We start from the raw sequence: 20,322 nt of genomic DNA, 5'->3' as shown, positions 1-20,322 counted from the left end.
TGTTAATACCTATGAATAACAGGCAATGATAGACTTGTCACATTCAAAATAGAGATATGTAATAACAAACACGGGTCCGTGTCATTTAGGTTCTCCATTGAAATAGTCAATCATTTAGAAAAGTAGAATATATATATATATATATATATATATATATATATATATATATATATATATATATATATATGTCTCAACGCTGTTTCTCAATAATATTAAAAACCTAAAAACTATTGTTGTGGAAGATAGAAGTCACTGTGACAGCTGTCATGGTTCGGATTTTGAGGAAGAGACTACGACTGCATGGTCTCAGTTGATGTCAGAATAGTGATTTTTATTATACATATGTACATATGGGGAAGATGAGCAGTACAAGGCTCTAAGCGCTGATCTCCCTCCGAACAGTTTCTTCACAAGGGTTTTATTGCAATGATGACATCAAGTCACATGATAAGTATCCGTCAATTCCCAGAACTCAGGAAGTTTCCCCTTATATGGCCTCCAGATGTTTCCACTCAGTCCAGCACTCGGAGAAAACCGTGTGTGTGTGGTGTGTATCTCTATTCGTGTCTATTGTGTGTGTATGTCAAACAGAGAGCACGTCCTGAACCGACCTCACAGTTCTTCATGAGTGTCTGCGTGTCCTACATGACTATGTAGGTGCGTGTAGTGTGGACTTAAATGTGTGTACTCTGTGTAAGTGTATTCAATCGTTGTCCAGAACCAAATATGGGGTTGTCTTTAGCCGGCCTCAGCTCTAACAACATTCCAATGGAATGGGTGTGGGGAGTGTGTAGTTTTGTGATATCTGAGTTCAGGCCAACCAAAGTTGGGTGTCCTCATATGACTTTTACTGCGGTCTGACTGGACCCCCAGCTAAACTGGTGCTTTACTAACTGATAGAGTATTGTATCTAGAATGCCCTTGTAGCAGATTTACTAAATGATAAGTGATACATGATAATTTTGATGATAAGCTGATGCGGACTAATGAAGTAATAATGAAATAATAACAGTGCCTTATGACTGATATATAGTGACAGTAAAATAGGATGTTTTCCTCAATAACTCCCCCTTTTGTGCTGGCATAGCCAGCACAACTTCAACCAATACGTTACAGCACTTATCAACCCCAACATCCTCGTTAGTTTCTAAATTTTCCCACAGTTTCATGATCCCTGTTCCCCGGCTCGTTTACTTTTACTCTAAACTTCGTGATAAGAGTATCAAATTATGAGTATAAAATATGCAACTAACATACAAAACAATTACGATTCCTTTAAACTATCAATTCCTTCAGACTAGAGCCTGGAATGAATTAATCAAATGCTGCTTGGCGCGACGCTCCTCTTCATTCTTCAACGTCAGGGGTTAGACAACCCTTCCGTCGTGGCACAGATCAGGGGATTATTCTGCCCCGATTTCGAACAACGATCTGTGTATCCTCCAGAAAAAGAAACCGGAACGTGTCCCCCTTTTTGCCCCAGAGCCTCTCGAACCTCGTTGGTCTGGTATTCCTGGATTTCCGCCACCCCTTCATGGTTATTGCTGTGTTAATGGGACCCATCCTTTTCAGGGGACTACCCGGAGCCCAAACGCCATGACCCTTGGACCCAGGTGGTGTCTCGGCCGTCACTGTGTCTATCTCTGCTGCGAAGGATCCTCACCTATCTGTGACCTCGTCTGGTGTCTGTTCCCTCCTCTGCAAGAGACAGAAAGCCAACACACCTCTCTTCCTACCCCTATTACGCTAATGTTGTTATCTACTGACCTTCATAGACTAAGTGCCAGCTCGTTATAAGCACATTTGCAATTTGTGTATAAAAGTAAACAAACCTCAAACAAATTGGGCATTCTTAATTCCAACTTCCATTTAAATGTAGTACTCAAGTTTGTGATCATCTAGTTATGCTCCTCACTGGTTCTCTAAATTGTCAAAAAACCTTTAATTTTGGCATACCTAAATTATTAAAACACAAACGAAATCATAGCCCCCTTATATAGCTTTTTGCCTTTATGAGCACACTTCAATAATGAGCAACAACCTGCAATCTGTACCAAAAATCTTCATGGTTACACCTGCAATTAAAGACCAGATGCATTTCATATCCGTTTTAATTCTCCCTTATCTAAAACCTCCTCAGTTTCAGGTTAGTTTTGATTAGTCACAATTAATAGTTCTAGTTGTATTTGCAATCTCCCCACTGGAAACTGCACAAGAACATTACACATCCTCTCCAAAACACTCTCCCGCCAAGCTGTAACCCTGTGTAAAAACGTTAGTCAGCAGTTACATGTTAAGCTCCTTCAACTCCCAATTTACCTAAAAAGCAAATCCGTTAAATCAAACAGCTCATTCACAACCACCTGTACATCATAGAGTAATAAAAGATTCAGCACAACAGACAAGTATCATGTTCAGGTTTTCTCCGATCATTAAATCACTATTATTGCCGCAATTTGTTTTATTCACACTTGGGCAATGTTACTCCACTTGTTTATCACTCAGAGCCCCCTAATGGCCAGTTAGTGAGCTCTAGGTTAAACTGTCCCCAAATTAGTTATTTGTTATTATTACTTGTTTTATTATTATTCTTTGTTTTCATGTCACTTGTCTGTTTTCTACTGCCCCCATTCTTACCAAAGCAAACATTAGCAGCACATTGACCGCAATCAGCCATCCACATTCCAGAGGTGCTATAAAAAGATCTCCTGTCAGAAGAAAACATTAAGAACTGTAACGCTGTAAAGAAGAATATATATATGTTAACGCTGCGCAGTTACCTCTGTAAGCAACACAAGACACAAAAATGGCATTTAAAAGTTCACTCATCCTTGAATATTTTGTCATCCTTCTACTCCTGTAAAAAGAAACACACATAAATTCATCCACCCTCTTTCTTTGCTGATAGTGGAAACCCTCGCCGCATTTAGATTTCCGCCCTCAGCAAAATGATGTCATTTCAAAAAGAAAAACAAGAACTTGAGATCGGATTACCTCGCTGAATCCTTTTTTAGACAGGGACTCTCGTTTCTAATTGTCCCCATAAGTGTTTCCTCCAGAACCCATTTCAATGTGGAGAAACTCACTTACAACAATTTTCTCGCCGACGTGTAATGCTTGTAGTTTCCGATGTGCAGATCTGCTTAAAGAAAAGATTCAGAAACAAAATCAGTGCACTGTTCAAAATATAAATCAAGAATCAAAAGTAAATAAAAAGAAGCCTGGGTCTTCGGACTTGTCACTGAATATTCTTTCTCTTATAGGTGAAAAATACCAACTCCAAAACTTGGTGCCAGGGTAAAACCTTCCCCATAGTTCAAAAACCCCAAAATAAAACAAAACAAAAGTCTCCTAGCTTCCCTCATTGAATTTCAGTCATTTCGACTCTGGCTGCAGGATCCTATTTGCTCCTGCTATCACGTTCCCCAAAACAATACTAATTCAGTCATCCATGTATCAGTTCTCAACCCACTCAATAAACCAGACATGATGATGGTAACAGTATTACCTACTTAAAATTGTGTTTGATCCTAATGAGCTAATCCTACATTACTCCATCGCATGTGTCGTCCTCAAATGGTCTCCCAATCAATTCACCCGTTGCCCTTCTGACCTTTTACCCGACCAGAGGCTGAATAAATGTTTTCATCAAGAACCCCCACTAAGAGCTTAGTAAAAGAATGCACCTTAGTCTTTCTGAAAGACACACCCTGTTTAAACCTCCGAATTAAATTATATTTATGCTGAAAATTATATTATTAATGCAATGGTGATGATGTTCTATTATTTAGCGCCATAGGTTGTGTCCTCACTCTGACCCTCCCTTGTGGTCCCGAGATCTACTGCAAAGGAAACAAAACCCCATTTCCACTTTACTGAATTGAGTCGAAGCATATAAGCAATTGCTCCTGCATAAATTTCATCATAGCTAAATGCTACCCAGAAACAACTCCTGTGTGTTAACACTAACTTCACTTTAACCTCACATTTCCTATGTTATAACCTGTTTTGATATAACTATTTTTATCTCATTTGGCCCCTTTTAATGTAACAATACATTCTAATTCTAGTTTATCAGACTTAACCAAAATCTATGCTTTCCTTCCGCTTTGGTCCGTCTTTAAGTTCAGTTAAAAGCTAAACGAATTTGAGGCCTTTTGCCTGGAATCAACGCTCTCGTGGACTCTGTGTCTGTAAGCGTGTGCAATCCTACAATGACTCATATCCTCCTCACAGTAGATTGGCCAATCATAGCGCCAGCCAAAGGCTCGTGACCCTCAAGAGACGAATTGAGCCACAACTCCTTTAAAGGCACAGAATGCAATATGTATATAGAAAGAAATCATCTCCTTTTTAGGCTCTCCCCTTTATCCCAAAAATAAATCTATGTAATAACTGTATGTGTACGCCTACATTATAGCCACTACTTCTAGAAATCAAAAATAAATCAAACCTATTCTCCTTCTTCAACCCCCACTAATTTTCCCCTTTACCATTTGGCAGATTTCCTCTATTTTGACACCTACCCCCTTTAGCATTTGGGATTCTCCCAACAATATACTATAATCCCATAATATAACCCCACTCAATAAGCAGAAACTTTCTCTAGTAAAAGCAAATTGTTTGTCCAGATTTATTCAAACTGAGCTCCTTCATTTTTATTTTCCATCGGAAAATAGTTCCTTATGTTTTTGACTGGATTGAATCGCGACAATCCTTTAGACAGGGACTTACGACCTAATCAGATCCCCACCGGTAGCTTTCTCCGGTAGCTGAATAATTTGTGCTGTTATTCACTGTTGCAGGCCTGCTTAGAACAAAAATGAGAAAAAGAGAGCTGATTATTAGCTCATGAAAACACAAAAACAAAACAAAATCACCCGACAGGTTTTCTTTGAGTGTACTGTTACAAAAATAATGGGCCCCTCTCAAACATGACCATGTTTCCTAAAACTCCCTCTATTTAAAAACAAAAACAACAACCACCCAGACCTAACTGACAGAATCAGTCAGTCATCACCACATAATTCCACCTCCTCAATACACCGAAAATCTAGATAAAACCACACAATTTGCACTTTATGCACTTTAACATGCCTAGATTCAACATACTCAAATGTTTTTTATTAACCATTCACACCATTCTATCACTCATACAAACAGCAAGCTGTTTTTTATTTTTCTTTGTGTTCTAAGCCAGGTTTAATCAATGTCTATGCATTAATCATCGTGGGCTTGTCTTGTCTTTGTAGGGTTAATGCGTCTTCTGCTTGTGTATGTGAATTTGCATATGTTGCTTTTGCAGCGTGTCAGACTCCTTCATAATTCTCCACTTAAACCGTCAGTTTTCTTTCCCCAATTTGCTAACCCAAATTTTTAAACTCCCACCTTATTAACAGCATTCCTGGTGCTCTGCCAGAAGTTAGGGCCCCACTTTGTCAGGTTTGTGGAGACATGGCGCTGTGAACAATTCAACCAGAAACTTGCCTTATCAGATCCAGTCAAATTAACCCATAGGTTTTTCCTTCCGACTGCTGTACGTGGAGAATTGATCCAGTTCTGTTTATTTTCCTCCTGTAGAAACACAACTGAGACATTTTATTACTGTCATGAGCACTTAAACTACCAGGTTCCCTTCTCTGGTCAGAATTACCAGCTTATGTCATGTGTATAAGTGTAAGCAGATCTTCATTGCTGGTCCTATGTATTTTTGTTAATGTTCAGTGCGTGTAAGCTGCTTTCTTCATTGCCTCTATATGTTACAGTCAGAATTAATTCATGCATCGTTTCACTATCTCCCTTCTGATTCTCTAGAAGAACATAATTGCACATGTAACACTTTGTGTATGTGTGTTTTCCATTCACTTATGTAATTGTCAGTTATTGTCTTTCTTTATTTTATCTTCTTTTGTTTACCTCTTTTAGTTTTCTGGTGGACATCTCTAAACACCATCATGAGTTCAGGCTTTCGTTTCAATCTAATTATACCTTGTATTCTTACAGTCAAGCTTCACCTCTCACTGGTTCCGTCCTCTTCTCTCCGTGTCCTTTTGTTGTCCTGAATTCACCAACAAACACAGTTCGTTTCCTCTCTGTTTCTCTTCAGTATCTTCCTTCTGGATTAAGTCCCAGCCTGGCAAAATATCACATTCAGTGTCATGTCACACTGTTCTTACCAGCCTGCAGTCCACCGTGCATTTTCCATCACGTGGTTTCTTCTTTTCTGTCTCTTCAAGATTACTCCAAGTATGGCAAATCTGACAATCAGTGTCCGGTGCTTCCCCACCGTTCGACTGTCCAGCCTGTAACTCAGAGTGCATGTCAGTTTTTGGTTTCAGGGTCAACAGTTCAGTTGCACTGTCTTTTGGCTGCTTGTAAATTCTTCTCAAGTGGTCACGATGTTCTATTGGTCTTCATCAGACGATTAACTGTCCTTTGAGCTTCTTCTCAGGATGGGGACAAGTGCCAGGTCAAGCTGTAAAATTTTAAACCAAACTTTGGCTTGTTTCTTTCCAATAATGCTACTCTACTGGTTTTGGCGCCGTACTCAAAATTCCAGGTTGAGAGAAGTCCACCTCTATTCATCTGTAACCTGTATTGGCACACTAAAGCATAGCATTATTGTCATTTTCATTTCTTTTCTTAAAAGCTGCATTCGCTTCATGCTCACTCATCGCCAAAGAAACAGAGAAAAAAAGTTTTGCACCTTTCCTCTAATATCAAATGGACACACACGCTGCCCCCCTCTCTGTCCCTCTCTGCTCATACACACACTGCGGGGTTAGACGCCCCCCTCCTTGCTGCTGCCTGAGACAGAGAAAGAGAGAGAGAGACACTTTTCCTTTTTTTTTTTTTCCTCCCTACGCTCTGTCTGCCCAGAGTTTACCTCATCTCTCTTATATGGGCATGTTCACTTCCTGTCTCACACACACACACCGTCCCCTCTCAGTGAGAGAAAGGAAAATAGTTTTGCTTTTCCTTTTTTCAGAACACTCAAAACACTGCAACCACAGGACAACTTAACAGACAGTTTTAAACAAGTAATTTACACTTTATCTACACACACACGTAATTTATATTCTATTTACACACGGGCCCGCATAGACGTCTTATGCCAGAAGAGGTTACACCTAAGTTTTTGACTAATTTAAAAGCATCTTTCAGCCCAGAGCCGCGCTCTTGCTGACCAATTACCGTTTCAAGGACGCCGCCTTGAAAACGGTCAGATTACTAAGTTCTAGTTAATTTATAACCGCTTCCCGCAACTGGCAGGGAATTCCACGTCCGACGCTGGCACCAAACCCACGCCTTCAGCTATACTTAAAACTCACAAGCCAGCCACGTTAAAAGGTCACGGTCGGTCCCAGACCTGTCGATCAATCAGGCGCAGTAAGGAAGCGGTCTCCCGTCGACCGCTCCGGTTTGTTTGGGATGCCCGAAGTTCCCCGGCAACCAACCGAGCAAAAAACCTGACCCCGCGTCCGTGGTCAGGGGTCACCGCCACAGTGCTGAGCAGCTGCGCCCTTAAGGGACCGCGTCCCCCGTCCTAAGAAAATTTACTTGTTTTAAAAGCCTCACGGTGAGCTCTCAGCCCCCGTTTATTACCTGAGACCCGAGACCGCGTCTCTGCTAATTAATTAAACCAAAAACCCTACACTAACCAGGTGACTGCTGGCATCCAGCCACCCACATCGGTTTTCCACACCTTAAAACCGTATTATTTTAACCTCATATAACCTCTTAAACCTCTTAAAATTCGCTCCCACAATAAACAGCTATACCTTTTATCAGTAAAATATTCCCCAAACATCTAACACTAATTACCCCCAAATCACCACGGACCGAACAGAAGCTCCACTGAGTGAACCTTTAATTTAGCATCTATTTTCCAATCGGGCACCTTTGGAGATCCATCAACAGGCGGTGCTTACCTCTCATATTTCGGGGCCCATCACTCAGTGTAGCTCCCGGCCGTCCGTCTGACACCACTAGGCCGTCAGCCAAGCTCCTTAAAATATCCCTCCTCAAACCGGGTTTTCGGCACCAGATTGTCATGGTTCGAATTCGAGGAGAAGACAAACGGCTGCATGGTCTCAGTGGATGTCAGAATAGGTGATTTTATTATACATATGTACATATGGGGAAGATGAGCAGCACAAGCCTCTAAGCGCTGATCTCCCACCGAACAACCACGTCACAAGGTTTTTATTACAATGATGACGTCAAGTCACATGATAAGTATCAGTCAGTTCCCAGAGCTCAGGAAGTTTCCCCTTATATGGCCTCCAGATGTTTTCACTCAGTCCAGCACTCAGAGAAAACCAGTGTGTGTGGTGTGTATATCTATTGTAAGTGTGTGTGTGTCAAACAGGGACCATGTAGGGGCCTTGTCTTGAGACGCCCTCACAGTTAGATATTACCGGACATGATAGCAGTTTGGGCCTGTTCAGAGAGTTTACCTAATATGGACATGAACTGCTAGTTTTTAGAGAAAAACAAGTGTGTATTACATTTGTGCCTTTTGTGAAAGTATATCTATCAGAAAACTGTCCTCAGACGACCCTCCTATTCTTATTAAGTGTGTGTGTACACATGCATGTGTTATATAAGAGCGTGCATGGTCTTTAAAGGCCTGTGTACGTGCAGAACTGAACATAGAACTAAAGTAGGGTCCAACAGGACCCACAGGCTTCTGAGTGGTTACAGAACTGTGAAACAGCTTTAAGCAAATAACAAAAATAGTACAGAACAACAGTAGACTGATTAAAGTACTGATAATCTGTGTAGATTAATATTCTAGTCAAAGTCACCTAGATGTGATTCAAAGATTATTCTGTCAACTGGTTCAACAATGGTAAATGATTAATGGTTGATACTTCTGCTTATAACTGTGATCATAAGAATACAAAATAAAATATCTCCTGGTCACAGCTGTCAGTGGGAGAGTCCTGAGGAGGACAGGAAGGAGGTGGGCTGTCAGAGCAAGGGAGTGCAGGTGGATGTGCTGAATCAGCAGTTCAGCTGGAGACACTCAGGTGAGACTCAGGGGGATGCGTGATCTATGACTGTTATACGTGAAACACAGAGCTTCAAACTCAGGTCCAGTGTGACATGGAATAGAATAGAATAGAACAGGAGTGTCAAACTCAAATACACAGTGGGCCATAATTCAAAACTGGAACAAAGTCGCGGGCTAACGTTAATATTTATTGAAAAAAAAATCTTCCTCTAGATATAAGAATGAATCTTTTCTTATGGACTCAAACAAGTTTTGCTGAAAAACTGAATATGGAACAAGCAAAGCTTAATACTAAACAATATATATATTAGCTGTATAATACCAGTAGGCCAGCTCTAATAGTAATTTGGTGTGGCTTCGCGGGCCAAATGTAATTAGGCTGCGGGCCAAATTTGGCCCGCGGGCCAGAGTTTGACACCTATGGAATAGAATATCTCTTTATCTTTATTGTCACTGTCACAAGAACAATGAAACAAAGTTAGCATCTCTCCATTGTGTGTAATACACAAGTATCTATGCAATAACACAGACATTTACTGACTGAGTGACCTCAGTCCTGCTTACAGTAAACACATCCACACACTGCCTGAGGCTCTTGTGGTTGGAGCTCACATCTGAGCTCAGCATTAATCTGTCCTCCCCTCTCTCTCTCAGGTCTTCCAGGTCCTGATCCGTTAAAGCCCGCTGCTGACTGCACGGCAGAGGAGATGCTGATGGCCTTTCGCTCTCAGTTTATCAACATAGTGTCCGAACCTGTCCTGAGGAGGCTGCTGGATGAACTCCTGGAGCGCCGCATCATCATTGATGATGAAATGGATTTAGGCGGAGCGGATGGAAGGGTGAATAACGCCCGACGGGTGATCGACGTAGTGCGGAGAAAAGGATCCCAGGCTCGGCTCTGATCGCCGCTCTCTGCGAGGTGGATCCGTTTCTTTCACAGGAGCTGCAGCTTATGTGATGCACTGCCAGATGTTCTCCATCAGACTCACAGGTCAGCACTCACAGGAAAGCAAATTATGACTCACACAGAAGCAGCTTATACCTTTCAATATTCAATTGTCCAATCCACTTACAGAGTGGAAACATGAGCGCTGGCTCATCTATTTGGTTTTGCGTTTTCACATCAAAGGTTTTCACAGAGACGATTTTATTATTTTATTTTATTGCTTTATACAAACAAAGATGTTCCAAACAGCAGAACATAGTAGAGTTTCAGCAGGTTTCAGGACTGAAGTGCTCCAGAAATTAGGTCTTGAGTCAAACCTGAACAGTGAGCTCTGTGAAAAAGTCCAATAGAAACCAACAGATTAATGGAAATTTTGGTTGTTTTCATGTTGTTGAAGTAAAATGTGTCAGAGAGCAGAGGATCGGACTGTTTTGTGTGTTTCTTTCTGTAACTCTGATCAACGTGAAAATAAAAGATGAGTTTCCTGTCACTCTGTCTGGTTCAGTCTGGATTTGTAAAATAACCTTGAAAATATTTAGTAACTGATAATCATAAATATCAATCATTGTAGGTTTTCACAAATATTCAGAGATGTTGTGGTGAGTCAAGAAGCTAATAACCATCCACACCTGGACCCTAGTTTACTGTAACCTGCAGTGAGTGGGGGTGGAGGTGACGGGGAGTGATGGTGAGCAGGAGCTCTGACTTCATGATTTGAACAGGACTCTGTGATGGATTTGTTACAGGTAGGAAGCTCTAATCTGTCCATCTTCATCTTCTATGTCAGAGAATAAAGAAAAGCCAAAGATTCAGTTACGGATATCCTGACAGTAGCCCCAGTGAGAGGTTCAAATAAACTAAACCTCCTGAAGGAGGACCGTCAGGGTTGTTCAGATCTTCAGTTTGGGCCAATCCCATGGGCTGAGATCCAGCTACCGGGCACTTGACTTCTCTACCCTGGCTCCAGAGTGGGACCTCTGTAATGATTTATTTCCTTTTTAGGAATTGTCTGAATTGCTCTTTGTTTGGCCACCCTGGACCCTGCCTCGGGAGACCAGGAGCAGGGGATGACTTATGGTCAAGATTGACATCTCAATGCTAAATAAATGTTTAATCAAAGTTGGGTGCTAATCCAGCTGTGTGTGTTTGTGATGACAGTAAATAAATGTCAGACTTACAGCTCCTGTTTTACTGCATTAAAGAGATAAGATGAGTTCAGCATTTTGACATGGATGGAACTGAAAGCAGGAAATGACAAATGTAGCAGCAGCGTTTAACACGTCTGAGCTGGAAACACAAACTCTGGGATGAACATCATTCATAGAACAACTTCCAGCTTCTTTTGCTCGGCTACAGTTTGGATGGATTTGCATTTAAAGATGAAACAAGACTAAAATGGTTAGGGTCAGGAGGTCAAAGGTCAGAGCTCCTGTGGGTCTGAGGGCGGCCTCACGCTGGAGAAGGATGAAGGAGTCTGACCTGAGCCAGTGTTTGACATGAACACATCAGCACTGCTGTCAGTGAGCCTAACGACAGCCGTTAGCATCATTTCAGTGTTTCAGTCATAAAAACACTTCCTGTCACTGTGGTGGTTACAGTGACATCATGCAGTTTGTGCTTTGACCTCCAGAGGGCGACAAATCAGCACAGACAGAGCTCCATTCAAACTTTGCTGCCATCAGGAATAATTCTTCAAATATAATCATCAGTGTTTGAGCAGCTATGATATCAGGGACAATCTAGACATGTGTGACAATACTGAACATGTCACATGACACACCTTAAACATCATGTGATCCACTCTCAGTCTGCACTTTCATTCATGACTTCAACAGGTTGAAATGAGCTTTGAAGAAACATTCAGTGAAAAAAATCTTTCATGGATTCATGTGAGCAGCAGATGAACTTTGTACCAACAACATCTTCAATAACAGAGTCTGAATGAAGCTCAGGTGTTGATGCTGCTCACTGATTGGACGCTTGGTTTCAGCTCTGCTCTCAGTCTTTACTGCACAGGTGAAGGTAGAAAGTGTGACTTGATCTATAGACTGGAAACAGAGAAACATGCTGAACATTTGAAGCTTTGCAGCAGAAATGTTCATGTTACAAATACAGCAGAGCTGATCTGGGATCAGTGTGTTCACACCTGCAGCTACAACAAGGTTTCATATCTCCACACGTCAGCATGTGAACTTTACTCTGACTCAGTCTGAGCAGTCAGACGGCATATTTTTAAAGTTAACACATCAGCACACACAGAGCTGAGCCCCTCCCACCTGTGCTGAGTTTCAGGTGAAGTCCCGCCTCCTTCCAGGAAGCAGCTCACCTGTGTGTCCGTGTTTAGTGTCCTGGGCCCTGTTTCAGGAAGCCGGTTTAGAAAACTCAGAGTGAAAAACGATACTCAGGGTTGAGTAACCCCGAACTGTCCAACTCTGAATATTCGGTTTCAGAAAGGCTGATAACAAGTAGTTCAATCAACGCGGAGTTGCTTTAACCCCAAGTTAAGCTCGCGCACGAGGATACATAAAGCCCTGATCAGTGGAGCACAGATTAAGCGAGTCACCATGGAGACGGAGGGAAAGAAGGCGCGGTCAATGTATTTTACAGCGCTTGACGCCGAAATTCTGATGGCAGCATATGCCGATAACATGCAAATTTTGCAGAAAAAAAGTAACACAGCCCCAGCTGCAAAAGAAAGGGAGCATGCATGGCAAAACAAAGCCGACAGAGTCAATGCGTGAGTGTTAATTTAAACATTGATCTAGGGATTTCCACCCATTTAACACGTTATTTATTATATTTTATTTTTTATTTTATACATTTTATTTTGTGACGTGATGTGAGCGCAGGTGCAACCCAACAGGCCCCAAACGTTTCTGGCAGCAAGTAAAAATGAAATATAAAAATATAGTCCAAACAGGTAAGGTGTAATTGTATTATGAGCCATAGTGCTTGGTCTGTTTGTCCGATGTAAATCAATTGCAGTTAGAGGCTACATTAATTTTCTTTCTGTAAGCACTTATTGAAATTATCTGAGCACATTACAAGTACATATTTGTTTACTCTGTATGCTCAAATGTGACCCGTTATAGCCAACAGAAAAAAAGCGGAGGCCCGAAAAACAGGTGGGGGTCCTCCACCACCACCGCTCACAGAGGCTGAGCAGTTGGCCCTCAGCCAAAACAGTGGGCGCCCTGTGGCCGAAGGCATCTCTGCGGGGACATCCTCTGAGTCAATAACCCTGCAAGACACAAGTGCCTACATAGGGGGTAAATTCAAAATAATACATGATGTGCATACATCCTGTCTTCACAGTCACCTTTGCAGTGCTGCTCATTCATTTGATAAACTCTTTACCATAATGGATTATTTTGTAGTGAAGTTATTTTCCTACTGATTTTGCCTTCCCTCAGTCTTGGTTGTCTTTGAGAGCAATATGACAATGAAGTGTAAGGTGATTGGTATGTTTGTTAATTGCCATTTGGTCCCTTGTAAGTTATAAGTGACCTGTATAAACCTCATATACTATCAGTTGATGGTGGTGGTGTACTGCATCTGGTGCAGCCTCCTGTTGAGCCAGACCAACATGCAGTTGTGAGTAATACTCCACAGATTACATGAGTTTACAGTAGAACAGCAATGTTGTTTATTTCTTTACTACAGGAAAATAATGAAGAAACATTGACAGCTGTTACAGAGGAGGAAGCAACAGAGACACTTTATGAGGTTTACATCTTTTAATACTTTGTGTACAGGAAACACAGGCGACCAATAAAGCCAGTTGAACACAAAATCTGTTTATTCTTCTTTCAACATGTTGAGGTGATGGGTCAAAAGAAATGATTGTGACATATGGTGTCTCTGACTGCGCTTCCATCTTGTATGTCCGTGGGAGGGTCAGGATGTTCATGGTTTGGATCACTGCTGATGTTTGGTTCAGAAGGACAGTGTTCTCCTCTAATTGTGGCAATGTTGTGAAGAATCACACATGGCCACAATAATGTCACATGCCCTTTCTGGGGTGACCCTGAGTCTTTGCAGGCACTGGAACCGGGCCTTAAGCATTCCGATAGTCATTTCAATTCTGGCTCTTGTCCTGCAATTAGCCAGATTATATCGCTGCTGTGGGCCCAGTTCAGGGTCAGGGTAAGGGGTAAGCAAATAGGGTAAACATGGATACCCCCTATCACCAAGCAAGTAGCCAGTGAACTCTCCTAAGACAGAAGGATACACTTCAGTTCAAATGTCCCTGAAGCAATTGGTCTTTATATATTTTAAAGTATTCTCAACTCACCATGTCCAAATTTTGTGCTCAGTGTACATTCACGGAATATTTGTGAGTCATGGACAGAGCCTGGCCACTTGGCTTCCACATTTGTGATAATGTTGGCAGCATCATATATGATCTTCACAGTGCAGAGAACACAAATTAGCATCCATTACTATGATGAAATAATATGTTAGTTTGAAATGCTACAGGGAACTATGTACCTGTACATTAATGCTGTGGAAAGACTTCCTGTTCACATAGTCTCCTTCATTTACTGAAGGAGCAATGATTGGAATGTGAGTGCCATCTGTACAGCCAATCACGCCTGGGAACCCTGAAAATAAATGTAAAATTTAAGTAGTAGTCCAAGTATCACCACATAATAAATTAAGTTTTGGTCATCCTGATACCTGCAATTTTGTGGAATCCCTCTTTGATAAATCTTGTGGGTCTGTGACCGGGGAACACCACAGACGAGTACAGGAGACGTTTCAGTGCAACTGTAACATTCCTGACTGCCCGACAGACGGTAGCCTTGGAAACGTGCTCAGCGTCACCAATATTATACAGAAAGCTCCCGTTTGCAAAAAACCGAAGTGCAATACAAATAATATGTAATGTACTGAGAGGATGTCCGCGATGTGTCACATGCGTAATATATGGCCTGAGGATGTTATTCAAATAACTTATAGATTGTGCTGAGAAACGGTAACGTTCGCACAGAAAATCATCAGGAAATGATAAAATGTCCAAACGCGCTCTGATCACTCTCTCCCGGCGGAGAGCTCTGCGGAGAATTTGGGCTTCACGATCTACTGGCTCTTCAAGGAAGTGGCACGCCATGTCCGACACTTCCTACTGTCAGGTTTCCGACAAAGGGGCGGAGACAGTCAGGGTTAGTTGTAGTAAACCTGCTAGGGGGCAGGTTAGCTTCACGGCGTGTGTCGTCATAGTGACTCACTCAGGCTGCAGCTGAACTCGCTTTGTGAAACCGAAAAACCAGCGTTTTCGTTAACTCAGGGTATACTTACTCAGTTTTTCCACTAAACCGGCTTCCTGAAACAGGGCCCAGGTGTGGAGTGGAGCTTGTTGTTGGTGTGTGAAGAAACTGTAAGTTTGCTTTGTTTCCTCCTTTAACAGTTTGTCTTTAGGAACTTTACTGTTTGTTCAGCTCGTGTTTGATTTCTTCACACAACAAACTGTGTGTGTTTGTATTTCCGGTCTCTCCATTAAAGTCAGTGTGTAATGTTTCCTGGCTAACATCAGCTGTGTGCAGCTTAGTTCAGCACAAATCTGCCGCTCCATAGTTCACGGTAACGGACTCACAGCTGGACCAACGAGGCCGAGTGTGTCCGCCACTCTGAGCTACGTTCGTGTTTGTGTACTTGTAACACTTCTAACGCCTGCAGAAGGGTACAGTCACGCTGGAGAAGGATGAAGGAGTCTGACCTGAGCCAGTGTTTGACATGAACACATCAGCAGTGCTGTCAGTGAGCCTAACGACAGCCGTTAGCATCACTTCAGTGTTTCACAGAAACATGACACGAGTGATCTGAGCCAGTCTGTGCAGTCAGACAGCATATTTCTGGAGTAAACACATGAAGGTGTGGCCCTCTCACACTCTTCAGGTGGAGTCCCGCCTCATTCCAGGAAGCAGCTCACCTGTGTGTCCGTGTTTAGTGGCTAGGTGTGGAGTGGAGCTTGTTGTTGGTGTGTGAAGAAACTGTAAGTTTGCTTTGTTTCCTCCTTTAACAGTTTGTCTTTAGGAACTTTACTGTTTAACTTATATTTGCTTTTTTCACACAACAAACTGTGTGTGTTCTTATTTCCTAGAACAGAGCTGTCATCTTTCCACTAAATTTATACAGAGAACTTTGCTGCTGTTTCTTATCCTTTCTTTCAAAATAAAATCACAGTCATGCTAGTTTAAAGTGTTTGATTGTAGTCAGGTGCTTAAGTTCATATTTCCTTTATGGACTATTGAAATCACTTTTGTTGCTGTTTAGCAACATCTTTTGATGAGAATCAATGTATAGTGTTTGGATATCAGGTATTAGGTACTCATGGTTTCAGTGCTTTTTTTTGACTGTCTGACTGCTTTACATGCTGCTAACTATATGAAGTAAATATAGATGAGTGGTTTTGGAGCTGCAGGAATCTGGAGGTAAACTTAATTACTGACAGTAAATGAATTCCAGTTAATCAAACCACTGATAATTAATCCAAATATTCACTGACAGTGTCTGATGGTTTTGTTTGTTTGTTTGTTTGTTTGTTTGTTTGTTTGTTTGTTTCATAAACTAAATATTCTCACAGTGCTCATTATGCATTCAGGAACTTCTGACTGATATGTGATGGAAATACGATTTTGAATATTTTTTACACACAAACTCAGCAGGAATAATTAGAGTGGAGCTTTTCACCCTACTGATCCTCTTTGAATCATGGATCAGCTGAAATGTTTGAAAATGTTGTTCAAACATTTTGAACTGACTGAATATTAATCGACTGAAGCTTCGTGTGTGCATCATTGCTCGATCTAGAGCAGTGTTTCCCAACCGCTGTGCTGCAGCACACAGGTGGGCCGTGAGAAATTATTAGGTGCGCCATGGAAGATTAACTGGTTATACCTGATTAGTACTCTAAGCGACCGGCTTAGGTAATGGGCAGAACGGTTACATCTTCTTACACTAAAGAGCAGTGCCTTCTCTAATTTAAGTGGTTGCCAACTGCCAGTAAAATAGAAGAAGACAAATAAGAAATTACATAATAGTCATGCTATGTGATGACGCAGTGTGTAATAGCAATATTGGATATTTGAAAAGAAAAAGTAGTCAGTCTGTCCTGGGTCCTGGAGAAAATTCTGACCCAGATGAAGGCCCTAGCATGAGTAGAGATCAGAACAAAGTAAAACAAAGGTATACTAGGGAAAAACCGAACCAATTCCGCTATACCTGGTGTGTGGGGGAAAATGATCAACATGCTTTTTGTGACATTTTTGTCTGGTGGTGTGCCATGTGATTTTTCTAATGTGAAATGTGTGCTATGGCTCCAAAAGGTTGGGAAACACTGGTCTAGTGGACTGATAGTAGAGCAGCTGATGGCAGCTTCCTCTTCCTCACACTGCTGTCTGACTGCATCCAGCTGACACTGAGAGGAAGCAGGAAAGAAGCAGCTGATATTTGGACAGCACACATGATGAAAGGAGGATTTCAGCTGATGTGCACATGAATGATTTGTGTTTCCTCTGCAGGTAGAAAGTGTGTGTGAGCTGATGTGAATTGAGCAGCATGGATCAGTGTGAGGACAGTGACAAACAACTGAGTCATGGATTCAGTGGTGTGTCCTCTAAGAGCAACGTGCTGATGGGTGTCATTTGTAGATTTGGACAAAAACAGTCCTTAAAAAACAAGTATGATTACACGAATATAAAATTGTATTTAAGTATGTCTTGATGCTTTAATTAAAGAGCTTGAATTAACAGGATCCTTCAAAGAGTTGAACATGAGCCTGAACCCACCTGTGTGTCCTTAAAGAGTGACCAGTCCCACGAACACTACGTTCATTTTAAAGTCCGGCAGGCACCAGCTGCAGAGAGGTGAGTTAGTGCTATATTCAGTAATAGCTAATTTAACTGCTTGATGTTGTGGCATGTAAAAACAGCAATAAAAAACTTTGTTTGGTACAAAAGCTCATTACATCACAAAAATTAATATTAAATACATAAAATTCTTGTAAACACACACACACACCTTTAATCTGAACATTTTCACATGTATATAAGCAACTGAGTTATTAATGTATAAATTAATGTATAATGTATAAATAGATAAATAGTAGACTAAAATTTAATAATTTAAGACTATAGTTAAAATACATTGAAAAATAATTGTTAGTAGAAAAAAAAACTTTGATTCAGCTGTGGTTTTGAGGATCTTAAGAACTGATGGTCTGACTGATTGTTTAACAACCCACAATTAAAACAAGAGCTGTTGACCAAAGGGCTGTACAGGCTGTAAAACTATTAAAAATTGCTTAACAAAAAAAGGTTTAAAAACATCTCCCTTAAAAACTGACTAATAGCTAGTATAAGGATGATAATATGAGTTATATGTGGTATTAAATTCGGTTCTTTGGATTCTTTACGGCCAAAAAAGACACGGCTCAAAGTGGTCTTTTTACTTTAAAAATGATCTTTAATTTTACATATCCCGGGACATGGACACCTGAACACACGAACACACGAACACATAATCTCAGGTCTAAAGCACAAAAAGGAAGCCTAGTTATTTATATACTTCCTCTCCACATCACACCACACTTTAAGTTTCGATCGAACACTCTGCTTAGTTTCACTTTCTGCCTGGAAAATCATGTAATTTCCTGTCAGTACTAAGAGTTGGGCTCTCTTATATAAAGCAATATAATCAGTATATAAGCATTTAAGATTATAAATTTAAACCTCAACAGTGGTCTCTGTTGTAGGTGCCAATTGGTAACTGTGCTGCAGTCAGCTAAGCATTGAGGCAATGACAACTTAAAAAGACTATTGCATTAGTGAAGACAAAATTCAGGCATGAATAGCTCTCTCAAAGGCTGAAACAGAGGAATGTTCTCACTTCTGCAAGTAGCCAGACAAGAAAGAACCTAGTTTTAATGTCATTGACGCTAAAATGTCATTGACATTAATGCTGGAAAATGGAAAATTTAACAATGACCTGCAACACACCCAGTAAGCTTGATTCGAAGTGGTTTAATAAAAACATTGCAATGTGGAGACAAGCATCCGAGCAACACTAGGATCATAATAATAATAATAATAATAATAAGTGGCGGAGGGCTTTCGCTTTGGTGGCCTCAGAATCTCATCTCTGATTTTTGCGGATGATGTGGTTCTGTTGGCTTCATCGGGTGAGGGCCTCCAGCTCGCACTGGAACGGTTCGCAGCCGAGTGTGAAGCAGCGGGAATGAGGATCTGGGCCCTATTTCAGGAAGCCGGTTTAGAAAACTCAGAGTTAAAAACGATACTCAGGGTTGAGTAACCCCGAACTGTCCAACTCGGAATATTCGGTTTCAGAAAGGCTGATAACAATTAGTTCAATCAACGCGGAGTTGCTTTAACCCCAAGTTAAGCGCGCGCACGAAGATACATAAAGCCCTGATTAGTGGAGCACAGATTAAGCGAGTCACCATGGAGACGGAGGGAAAGAAGGCGCGGTCAATGTATCTTACAGCGCTTGAGGCCGAAATTCTGATGGCAGCATATGCCGATAACATGCAAATTTTGCAGAAAAAAAGTAACACAGCCCCAGCTGCAAAAGAAAGGGAGCATGCATGGCAAAACATAGCCGACAGAGTCAATGCGTGAGTGTTAATTTAAACATTGATCTAGGGATTTCCACCCATTTAACACGTTATTTTATTATATTTTATTTTGTATTTTATACATTTTATTTTGTGACGTGATGTGAGCGCAGGTGCAACCCAACAGGCCCCAAACGTTTCTGGCAGCAAGTAAAAATGAAATATAAAAATATAGTCCAAACAGGTAAGGTGAAATTGTATTATGAGCCATAGTGCTTGGTCTGTTTGTCCGATGTAAATCAATTGCAGTTAGAGGCTACATTAACTTTCTTTCTGTAAGCACTTATTGAAATTATCAAATAAATATTTGCTTACTCTGTATGCTCAAATGTGACCCCGTTATGGCCACTAGAAAAAAAGCGGAGGCCCGAAAAACAGGTGGGGGTCCTCCACCACCACCACCACCCACAGAGGCTGAGCAGTTGGCTTCCACATTTGTGATAATGGGAACACCACAAACGAGTACAGGAGACGTTTCAGTGCAACTGTAACATTCCTGACTGCCCGACAGACGGTAGCCTTGGAAACGTGCTCAGCGTCACCAATATTATACAGGAAGCTCCCGTTTGCAAAAAACCGAAGTGCAATACAAATAATATGTACAGAACTGAGAGGATGTCCACGATGTGTCTTATGAGCAATATTAGGCCTGAGGATGTTATTCAAATAAATTATAGATTGTGCTGAAAAACGGTAACGTTCACACAGAAAATCATCAGGAAA

The 20,322-nt window shown here is 41.3% G+C and overlaps 3 long non-coding RNA genes across 3 annotated transcripts; 2 read left to right on the top strand and 1 right to left on the bottom strand.

Annotated features, from left to right (window-relative positions):
* The first annotated feature begins 195 nt into the window (after positions 1-195).
* LOC120723166 lies at positions 196-4,969 on the top strand. The gene is made up of 2 exons (XR_005693673.1): positions 196-712; positions 753-4,969. It is a non-coding gene; the product is annotated as an uncharacterized LOC120723166 (long non-coding RNA).
* A 942-nt stretch (positions 4,970-5,911) lies between these two features.
* LOC120723164 lies at positions 5,912-8,931 on the bottom strand. The gene is made up of 2 exons (XR_005693671.1): positions 6,707-8,931; positions 5,912-6,605 (listed from the first exon to the last, which is right to left on the bottom strand). It is a non-coding gene; the product is annotated as an uncharacterized LOC120723164 (long non-coding RNA).
* Positions 8,932-15,325: 6,394 nt separating this feature from the next.
* Positions 15,326-19,073, top strand: LOC120723165. Its single transcript, XR_005693672.1, has 3 exons — positions 15,326-15,345; positions 17,489-17,647; positions 17,720-19,073. It is a non-coding gene; the product is annotated as an uncharacterized LOC120723165 (long non-coding RNA).
* The last annotated feature ends 1,249 nt before the right edge of the window (positions 19,074-20,322 follow it).

The sequence above is a fragment of the Simochromis diagramma genome, unplaced genomic scaffold (assembly GCF_900408965.1).
Source record: "Simochromis diagramma unplaced genomic scaffold, fSimDia1.1 OVJJ01000775.1, whole genome shotgun sequence".
Classification (NCBI taxonomy): domain Eukaryota; kingdom Metazoa; phylum Chordata; class Actinopteri; order Cichliformes; family Cichlidae; genus Simochromis; species Simochromis diagramma.
This window is presented reverse-complemented; position numbering and strand designations above follow the sequence as displayed.